The sequence below is a fragment of the Lepidochelys kempii genome, chromosome 1, assembly GCF_965140265.1.
Source record: "Lepidochelys kempii isolate rLepKem1 chromosome 1, rLepKem1.hap2, whole genome shotgun sequence".
Classification (NCBI taxonomy): Eukaryota; Metazoa; Chordata; order Testudines; family Cheloniidae; genus Lepidochelys; species Lepidochelys kempii.
The window spans coordinates 5,491,640-5,502,161 of record NC_133256.1 but is presented as its reverse complement, the minus strand read 5'-3'; the positions used below and the strand labels follow the sequence as shown (position 1 = coordinate 5,502,161).

The 10,522-nt window shown below is 46.7% G+C and overlaps 1 pseudogene; it reads right to left on the bottom strand.

Annotated features, from left to right (window-relative positions):
- Window positions 1-9,014: 9,014 nt before the first annotated feature.
- On the bottom strand, window positions 9,015-9,948 carry LOC140897054 (olfactory receptor 51G2-like; annotated as a pseudogene).
- Window positions 9,949-10,522: the final 574 nt, after the last annotated feature.

The window sequence follows — 10,522 nt, the reverse complement described above, 5'->3', positions numbered from 1 at the left end:
AGCTCAGCTCCATGTCTGTCACAATGCTGTTCCCAGATGCCAAGTATTTTGTGAATACAGGACAGAGACAATCAAAGTGCGAGCGAGAGAGAGACCAATTAACTACTTTCACGTGGGAAATGAAGTTCCATTTCCATGAATACTCATGCATTTGACTTTCAAATCCACTTCCTGCAAACTCTCATCTTGGATGAATAACCGGTGCTGGGGTTACTATGTACGAGTAAGCCAGAGATCAGGGAATGAATATTTTCTATCCTGACCCCAAGGCTTGTTACCAGTCCAGATACAGGCTACAGACTGACAGAAGAGAACCTGAGGAGAACCAGTCAGCTACTGACCCAGGGACAGAGGAGCTACTAGACTTCTGTTTGCTGACAAGGGACTGAATGAGGGCTGAGACACTGTGATCTTTTCAGATTCTGAAGAAATCCAGGTGACAGACGCTACAGTTTAAGTCCCACTGTAACCTGAGAAATCATCTCTGAAAGAAGAGGAGAGGGGAAGGGATGGGTTGAAGTGTGTGCTAAACTACAGATGTGATAATCCCTCACAAATACGGCTGCAAGTCTTTCCAAAAAGTTATGAGAGAACGGAGCTGCTGGTAGTTGTTTCAGTAGTGTTACAGAGCTGAGGTGCAGGAAAGGGGAGTGTAATATAATATAAATAATTTTTGCCCATCGCCACTTATGTGAGTATGGCTGAAGGAATTTGCACACACAAGTGGATATTAGTGCAAATGTAGTGTTTGCATATTCACCCAATTGTGATGTCAATCCCTCCCCCGCCCAGATGAATTAACTGTCTGTGTAAGCTGGTAACTTGCCAAGTATCTATAGACCCTCCTGCATGGGGAGAGGATGCAGGTCCTGTGGGGATGATCATATGCTCAGGCTCCAGTTAACATTGGCCAGGCAAAGCACTTCAGCTTCTCTTGGAGGGATTCTTGCGGGTCAGAGTCTATCACCAGGAGCATATTGTAAGGGAAAGTTAACAAAGTCCGATTCTGACTGAATTTACACATGTAAACCTGGATCAACCTAGTAGAAGTTACGATTATTGAATTAAGAATCTGGCACTAAGAATTTATCCCATGTGCTGGAAATAGAGATTGGAATAATTTGAAGTCTCAGAAGTGGAGAAAATAAAAAGTATATCTGTGAGGCAATGAAACACATTTATAAATAGCTTCAATGCAGGACAGATAAATAAAATGACCATCTTCACCATGCACTTCCATGTATTTATGGGCATCATGATACAACGGGCCAACTCAGAAGTGGACCGCTAGAAAGGGTGCCCCCGTGAAGGTCACAATTGTAAAATTACACAGTGCTCAAGTATGCTGTGTGTCAAAGTTTGACTCAGACTCACAATTTATCAGACCACTCTGTTTTATTAGCAGAGCTGCTCTGCTAATACATTTAGAAGTGAGCCCCCCAAGTGGGGCTTGTGTCTTTTAATTTATACAGTTTTTTTTGGAGAACAAGTTACAGAGAAGTTACAGACAAAAGAAGAAAAAGATTTTAGTCACCACCCTTCGAGATCCCTGAGACCAGTCACATATCTTCAATTACCTGCCACCCTTAACAATCTCCTTTAACAGCTTCCAGTTAACTTAAGTAATTGCCCTTCACACCTTCCATTCTGATGCCTGCTTCTTAGATGTGCTGGCTCTATCTTAATTGCTTCTCCATTCAAAAGCTAACTGTCCCTACGTGTGCTCCCTCAGATACTTAGTAACATGTTTTGGCATGCCCTCTCATATACAATGTATCCAGCATGTCCCCTTATACAACGTTATACTTATACAGTGTTATACTTCCACAATTCACCCTTTTGGTCAAGGCTACGCCCATGACCAATGACTTAGTGGATTCCATACATCAATCTTTTTTTTTTTTCCATTACTTTCACTGGTGACATTCAACAACATTAGATTAGTACTCTGGTTAGGGGTAACCTGATGGATGGTGTGTCTTGTGCAGTTTTGGATACAACAAGAAATCAATTGGAAATTTACAAAGGAGCAATAGTATCCCCCAAAGGGCACAGGATGATTTTCACTGGGAGAAGAGGTAGCATTCACATGATATTTGTAGATGGTGCTGTTTTTCTCAGGGAGGCTGTAGGGGAGCAAGAGATTGAATCTTTGGTTTGGTCCTAGGTTGAGAGGAAGTTTATCTTTCCATACCCGGTTTGCCATTCTCCAATCTTGTTTAAATAGTCCCATACACCATGGGACACGATGTATTGGAGACAGCTGCTCCTCCCTAGATTCAACCCTGTCCCATTACACACCCAGCACCAGTGGCCCTTTCCTTTCACCACACTTATAAGTTTAGGAACATATGTTTTTCCCAGCCCCCAAGTGTCATTTTCCTTCCATGTCCTTTTAAATGGATAGGGTTCTCCAGCAAGCTCTGAGGAATTCAGAGGGATTACCATGGTGGGGATACTAGCTTGGGAGTGAGCTGGGATGTGGCTGCAGACTCAGCAATTAGAAATATTCAGGATCTGGGCTATCTGCACCTGTTGTTGGATGAAAGAATTGTCACTGTCACTCTGGATTCCCCAGACCTTCAGGACACAGGAGCTGAGGATTAAGCTTCTCAAAGGACACATGTTGGAAGCAGGACCCTTTCTGGTTCTGACAACCCCTTTCGAGGGAACCCCAGTCACGGTTTTACGTCCACCAGGCAGCAGGCGCTAGGCTCACTGCTGCATCTTGTTTGTTGGGTCCTGCTGTCTGCTTACCCTCTGCTTCTGGCAACCCTTACGAGAGCGCAGATAGTAAGGTATTGCAGGCTGTTCCTCTTTGTCTTCTGGGGTTGAAGCTGGTTCTGCGTGGTCTTGCAGAGGTGCTTGGTCCCCTTGAGGTGGCGCTGGCTTACACTATGAGGCGTGGATCCATGCAGCGATGCCAGATAATTTCACTGCTGTCTGGGTGGTGAGCAGTACCTGGTACGGACCCTTCCACCGGGGTTCCAAGGAGGGCTTCCGAAGGTGGTGCCGCGGGCAGACCCACTCACCAGGCTCAGGGGTGTGACAGGCAGCAGAGGTGGGTTCCCTCGGCCAAGCTGCTCACACCTGCGAATGGAAGGATCTCACAGCTTGCATTAACCCTTTGCAGTACTGGAGGAGTGTGCTGTGAGTTAGGTTTAGGTCTGGGGCTGGGGTAATAGTAACCATTGTTCGCATAGGGCGTCCCAGGATGATTTCAAATGGACTCAATTTGTGTCTCTGGGATGGGGATGACCGAATTTCCATAAGGGCCAGTGGTAAAGCAGCTGGCCAGTTTGACCCTGCGGAACTACAGATTTTTGCCAGCTTATTTTTAAGCACACCATTTTGCCTTTCAACTGCCCCTGCACTCTGTGGATGGTAAGGGCAGTGCAACAGGTGGGTGACATGTAATACCTGGTTTAGATGTTGAACAATTTTTCCAGTAAAATGTGTTCCCCGGTCACTAGACAAAGTGGCAGGAATTCCCTTGGTAGGGATAATGTGGTTTAACAGACATTTTGCAACGGACAATGAATCAGCTTTGCGACAGGGAAAGGCTTCAATCCAACCCGAAAACAGACATATTATAACTAAAATGAATTAATATTTCTGACACTTTGGCATTTATACAAAATCAAGTTGCCAGTGTAGGAAAGGTGCTTGAGGCAAACCCCGGAACCCTTGTGTTACTTTTACAGATTTGCCGACATTGTGGCTTTGACAAGTAACACAAGCGGCACAGTGGCGGGTTGCAAAGGAGCTGAAATGGGGAGCCCACCACCCCGCCTTACTCATAGCAGAGACCATCCCCTCCTTGCCGACATGCGAAACACCATGTAGCAGGGTGGCTAGAGATGGGTAGAGTGAGAGGGGGGGCTACAAAGGTACCGGTGGGCAATCACCAAAGGGAATCAGAATGCAAAGAGCAACCCAAAGCACTCCAGGAGTCTCTCTGTTTCTGGGGCAGAATCCTGGAGCTGAGCGAGATGAGACAGGGATGGTGGCGTTACAGAGACAGAGAGGGGACCAAGAAATGCTTCTGGTGAAGGTTTTATAGTGGCGGCATGTTTTGCAGCAGCATCAGCAAGTGCATTACCTTTTGCCACCTCAGTGTCTGCCGCTGGGTGGCCAGTACACTTAACAATTGCCAAGGCAGACGGTAGTAAAACTGCATACAGGAGGGCGGCAATGTAGGGGACATTCTTGATAGGGGTACCAGTAGAGGTAAGAAAACCTCGAGCCTGCCAGAGGGTTCCAAAGTCATGCACAACCACAAAGGCATACCGAGAATCAGTAAAAATAGTGGCAGAGAGCCCCATGGCTAGAAAGCAGGCACAGGTTAGAGCAATCAGTTCAGCCACCTGGGCAGAGGTCACAGAGGGTAAGGGCGCAGCTTCTATGGTCTCAGAGAGAGAGACCACAGCGTACCCTGCAAGAAGGTGGCCTTGGTCATTTCTATAACAGGACCCATCAGTGAATAATACCAGGAGAGGTATTAGGGAGAGGTAGGGAGAGGTACATCTGAAAGGTCGGGGCGCGGGACAGTGATAGCGGAGACAGTTGCAAGGCAGTCATGGGGTTCACCATCACTAGGTAAAGGAAGGAGGGTAGCAGGGTTTAACCGGGAGCAGCGCTTAATAGTGATATGTGAGGCTGAAAGCAGCAAAAGTTCATACCTAGTGAGGCGAGCAGAGGAGAGGTGAGCAGTGTTGCGTTGCAGAAGGAGAGTTTCCACAGAATGGGGAACCATGAGAGTGAGAGGAGAGCGGAGGACAAGGGACTCAGACATCTCAACCAGGCGTGCTGCAGCAGCTACAGCGCGTAGGCAAGGGGGTAAACCCTGGGCTACAGGGTCCAAGGTTGCAGAAAAATAAGCCACCGGGTGATTTCTGTCACCGTGCTCCTGAGGAAGAACCCCGAGGGCACAAGCAGATTGTTCGTGACAGAAAAGGGTAAAAGGATTGTCATAGTTAGGTAACCCTAAGGCAGGGGCAGATGCTAAATTCTGCTTAAGGGAGATGAAAGCAGCATTTGCTTCAAGTGGCCATGGCATGGGGTTAGGTACAGAGGATCGAGTGAGTTCTTGGAGTGTTTTAGCCAGAGAAGCATATTGGGGAATCCATTGCCTACAGAACCCTATCATGCCTAAGAATTTTCTGACCTGGCGTGGAGAGCAAGGCTGGGGAAAGCTAAGGATGGCTTGTATCCAGGCCGGATAGAGTGTACGGGAGCCCAGGAGAGAAGGAAGCCTAGGTATGTGTCAGAGGTTTGGCAGAGCTGCAATTTTGTGCGAGAAGCCTTATGACCCTTGTTTGCGAAAGCTGTGAGAAGTGTTAGTGAATCAGTTTCTGAGGCAGACAGAGAGGGGGAGCACAGGAGTAAGTTGTCCACATATTGGATCTGTGTGGATCCTGATGGGTAAACCAGATCAGCGAGATCCCTGGCTAGGGCTTGAGAAAAATAGGATGGACTCTCTGTATACCCCTGGGGAAGGGTAGTCCATGTATATTGCTGACCCTTGTAGGAGAAGGCAAAGAGATACTGGGATTCAGAGTGAACTGGGACAGAGAAGAAAGCGGAGCACAAATCTACAACAGTAAAGTGGTTGCATTTGAAGGAATAGACGCTAGTATTGTAGCAGGGTTAGGAACCACTGGAAAAGAAGGTATGACAATACGGTTAATAGCTCGAAGGTCTTGAACAAATCACCATGATTTGCCATCAGCCTTTTGAACTGGGAGGATAGGGGTGTTACAGGGGCTGGAACAAGGGACAATAATTCCTTGTTCTTTTAATGCAGATATAACTGGAGCAATCTCAGCCTCTGCCTCAGGATTCAAAGGATACTGAGACAGGCGAGGCAGAAGTTTGGAATTGTCTACAGTAATCCGAACTGGGTCAGTATTTAATCGGCCCACTTCAGATGGGTGCGATGGCCATAGGGAGGGAGGAACCTGAGAGATTAGGTGCTCTAGGGACGGAGTTAAGGGACAGCAAGGGACCGGAGTGGAGAGGGAAGTTTCAGACAGCAGGGAGGCTACAGAATCACATAAGGAAGACTGAGGGATTTGCAGATAGACAGCATCTGGGGAGCAGTAAATAGAACAGCCAAGTTTGCATAACAAGTCCCTTCCCAGAAGGTTTGCAGGGGTGGAATCAGAGAGGAGGAATGCATGCTCCTCAGAGAGGGGACCGACCTGAACAGACAAAGGTTTTGAGAGGGGAAAAGAGGTAGGGATCCCTGTAATGCCAACAGCAGACACAGATTTTCCAGATCGGGGAACCTCAGGCAAGTCAGTGGTGCGGATTGTAGAAAGAGAAGCTCCAGTATCAACAAGGAAAGGGAGAGAGAGATCATTTACAGTTAGGACACATTCTCCAGTAGGGGACAGAGGTAATAAGGGAGCTAAACCTTTGTGAGGTTCCCCAGCATCCCATCATTGTTGGGGTGAAAAATAGGGTTGGGGATCAGCTGGAGGAACCAGCGGGGGGTTCACTTGATTTCCCATACAATTATTAGGTCGTCTTGGACACTCTTTTTTCCAGTGTTCAGGCTGTTTACAGTAGTTACAAACCCCAGTTAATGCAGCCCCCCGCCCCCTTCCGCAACCCCGTCCCTGTCCCCGGTGTGGTCTGCTTAGTCCTGAATAATGCTGTATCTGCAGAGCCATTAACTTTTAGGAGGACTGTTCCTCCTTTTCTTTTAAAGTGTGGTGGCAATGCTCTGCTACCGCCAGCAATTTGTCCATGGTTTCAGTCTCCCATCCCACACTTATTCGTTTTAACATGCTGCCTGTGGCAGGGAGAAGACCATCAACAAATGCATGTGCCAAGGCCCCCTGCCCATTTACATCGGGCTCTGGTATTCCTGAATGTTGTAGGAAAATATCAGTTAGCCGGGACCTATAGTCACCTGGGCTTTCTCCTTGCCCTTGCTTACAGCAATGTATTGCTGTCCAGTTTGTTTTAGGAGACCACACTTTGGGAATGGCTTGATGCAGGCGCATCCAAAGAGCCATACACCGGTCTCTGTATGCCGAATCTGGGCCAGTACTTTTTATGGTTGAGTGGCATGCCTCAGCTGGCCAGTCTGCGGCAGCCAAACATTTTTCATAAAAACTGGCAGGAGCTAACAATTTACACAGTTGGAGGAGATCTGTCTCAGAGGGTTCATAGGTTTCACAGATTAACAGAAACTCCTCAGCAAATTTGACAGAGTTTTCCTGTGGTTTGGGAAAACTTTTAACTATAGATAAAAGTTCTGTACGAGTCCAGGGCTTATAATCCCATATGGACTCACTTTCTCCTATCTTAAGGACTCGTAAGGGTGCCACAACAGTTTGATCAGAGTCTCTCATTAACCTCCCATCAGGTTCTCTTTTCCAAGAAAAGATGTCAAGAGAATCTTTGCAGTCTGCTTTGGATTTCTTCTTCATAATATTTTGCAGAGCTGCGAGGCCAATGAGGGTATCTTCACTTTCATTATCTGTAGTCACTGAAGATTTTTTCTTTTCTGATTTCTTATTTGCGCAGGAGTATGGTGGGGGTCGGGTTTGATCCGGATCATTGCACAGGACTGGACAAAGGGGAGCGCTCGGACTAGTGGTGGGAGAGACTGCATCCAATTGAACTGTTAGTTTTTTGATAGAATTTTTAAGAGAGGTGAGTTTTGACTCAGTCCATCTACGATTTGCCTCTTCCCACCAGTGCATGAAGCAGTCTAATTCTCCTCTCTCCAATTTGGTTTTTGGGAGGACGAGTTTGCTTTTTAAAGCATCCACTCTATCCTTGTCCCAAGAACCTAACAGTGGCCACTGTAATTTGGGGTTCTCTAGAGCTAATTTGGACCATTTTTCAAGAAACCTACAAGAGTCCGGACCCCTCCTAAAATACATAAAATAAGCTGGAGTTCCCCTAGGGAACTGTTCTACCTTAGACTTCTGACTACCCATCCAGGAGGACTTCACACAGCACTCACACAAGAAGGAAATTCGTGCTCAGCAGAACGGTGCCCGGTGCAAAACACAGAAAGGAGCCCACAGGCTACTGCCTCAACTGCCCTTGCTTTCACACCAGGGGTTATACCCAAGGCGTGGTGCGGCTGCAGCTGTGCAGATTCCACTTATTCAGACCGTGGGGACGGGGACCCCTTGGTCAGCCAGTCTCCGGACAGAGATGGCTCCCAGATTCACACACACACCACGGGGAAGACTGATAGACACAAAGACAAGACAGTCCTCAAACCGGTTAAAGCACAAAAAATAATAATTACCTGAGACGTCTGACTCCAGAAGCTGGATCCAAAGACCCCTACCCAAACAGAGTGGGAACCACCAAGTTCAATGGCGTAGACTGCACTGCTGCTGTGTACCTTTCTGTCTTGTGGAGGATCGCTTGGACTAAGCCTCCAGGTGCCGGCTACCACGATCGTCCTGCAAGGCAGTCAGGGATCACACAGCCTCAGTGAAGCTGCTTGCCATCTTGGTGGGACCTCCAAATTGTCAAAGTTTGACTCAGACTCACAATTTATCAGACCACTCTGTTTTATTAGCAAAGCTGCTCTGCTAATACATTTAGAAGTGAGCCCCCTGAGTGGGGCTTGTGTCTCTTAATTTATACAGCTTGCTGGAGAACAAGTTACAGAGAAGTTACAGACAAAAGAAGAAAAAGATTTTAGTCACCACCCTCCGAGATCCCTGAGACCAGTCACGTATCTTCAATTACCTGCCACCCTTAACAATCTCCTTTAACAGCTTCCAGTTAACTTAAGTAATTGCCCTTCACACCTTCCATTCTGATGCCTGCTTCTTAGACGTGCTGGCTCTATCTTAATTCCTTCTCCATTCAAAAGCTAACTGTCCCCACGTGTGCTCCCTCAGATACTTTGTAACATGTTTTGGCATGCCCTCTCATATACAATGTATCCACCATGTCCCCTTATACAACGTTATACTTATACAATGTTATACTTCCACACTAGTATGGGAGGAGCGTGAGGAACTCACCCTTCAGTTGATGAACATCCTGATTATCTTTGCATGAAGTTGTTTGCTTTTCACACTGTACACAATGGGGTTCATTAGGGGTGGGACCAGCAGATAGAAGTAGCCCAGGACAAACTGAAGCAAGTGAGAAGAGCTATTCCCAAATCTGTGTATCACAGACAAGCCGATCTCTGGTATGTAGAAGAGCAGGACAGCACAGAGGTGGGAAACGCAGGTGTTCAAGGCCCTGAGATACTCTGCATGGGACACGACATTCAGCACTGTTTTGATGATCATCACATAAGAGAGGAAGATGAGCAACGAGTCCGACCCAATGGTTAAGACTAGAGTAGACACGTCATAGATATTGTTGACTGTGATATCCGAACAAGCTAGCTTCATGACCTCCTGATATATGCAGTAGGAATGGGAAAGAATATTAGTTTGACAGTATTGGAACCATTTCAGCAGAAAAGGGAATGGTAATACTAAGACCACCCTTCTTACCACAAACAGCAGTCCCATTTTGGATAACCTCCATGGAGTTAAGATGGAGGCATATCTCAGTGGGTTACAGATTGCAATGAAGCGGTCAAAGGCCATCAACAAGAGGAAGGAGGATTCCATACATTGAAGCAAGTGGATGAAGAACAGCTGGGCAAAACAGGCATCAAGGCTGATCTCCCTAGAGTTGAACAAGAACATGCCCAGTATCGTTGGTATGGTAGATATTGATAAGCCAAGGTCCGTGATGGACAACATGGAAAGAAAATGTGCATGGGCTCATGGAGGCTTGGATCTGTTTTATAATGAACAGAATGACTGAATTTCCTACTATTGAAATAACATATATTAAGCAGAAAGGGACAGAGATCCAGAGATAGACATCTTCCTTTCCAAGTATCCCGGTGAGAAGGAAAATTGTAAATTGGAATTTGGTATCATTGACAGCTGACATAATGGACTGGGCAGGTTCAAGGAGTTTTCAGCGTTCCTTCCTGAAAGGAAAAAGAACAGAAGACTAGCTGATATTTAATTAGACATCTTTCTGCTCTGAGTGCAAGTCTAGAGACTCCCAGGAGCTCAAGAAAGATCAGCAAAAACACACTCTTGGATTTACACCATTAATAGGAAGACAGGCACTGGCAGACTGGATCAGACCTGTAGCCCATCTAGTGCACTATCCAGTGGCCAGTTCCAGAAGCTTCAGAGGCAGGTGGAAGAAACCCTGCAATAGGGAGCAATGAGATAACCAGCACCCAGGGAAAGTTTCCCCTTGACAACCACTAGTTAGACATATTTTGTGGTGTAAATCAGGAGGGTCTACAGCCCTTTCCAATTACCCCTATAACCATCCAGCCCCTCTTTGAATCCTGCTATAGTCTCATCCCCAGTGATATCTTGTGGCTGGGAGTTCCGCAGCCTATTTGATAACTGTGATTTTACAGTTGTAACTTTCACATAGACACCCTTTCTGGCCCTTCACTTCTGAGTGTGGCCCATTGTATCATGACTCGTGCATGAACACATAG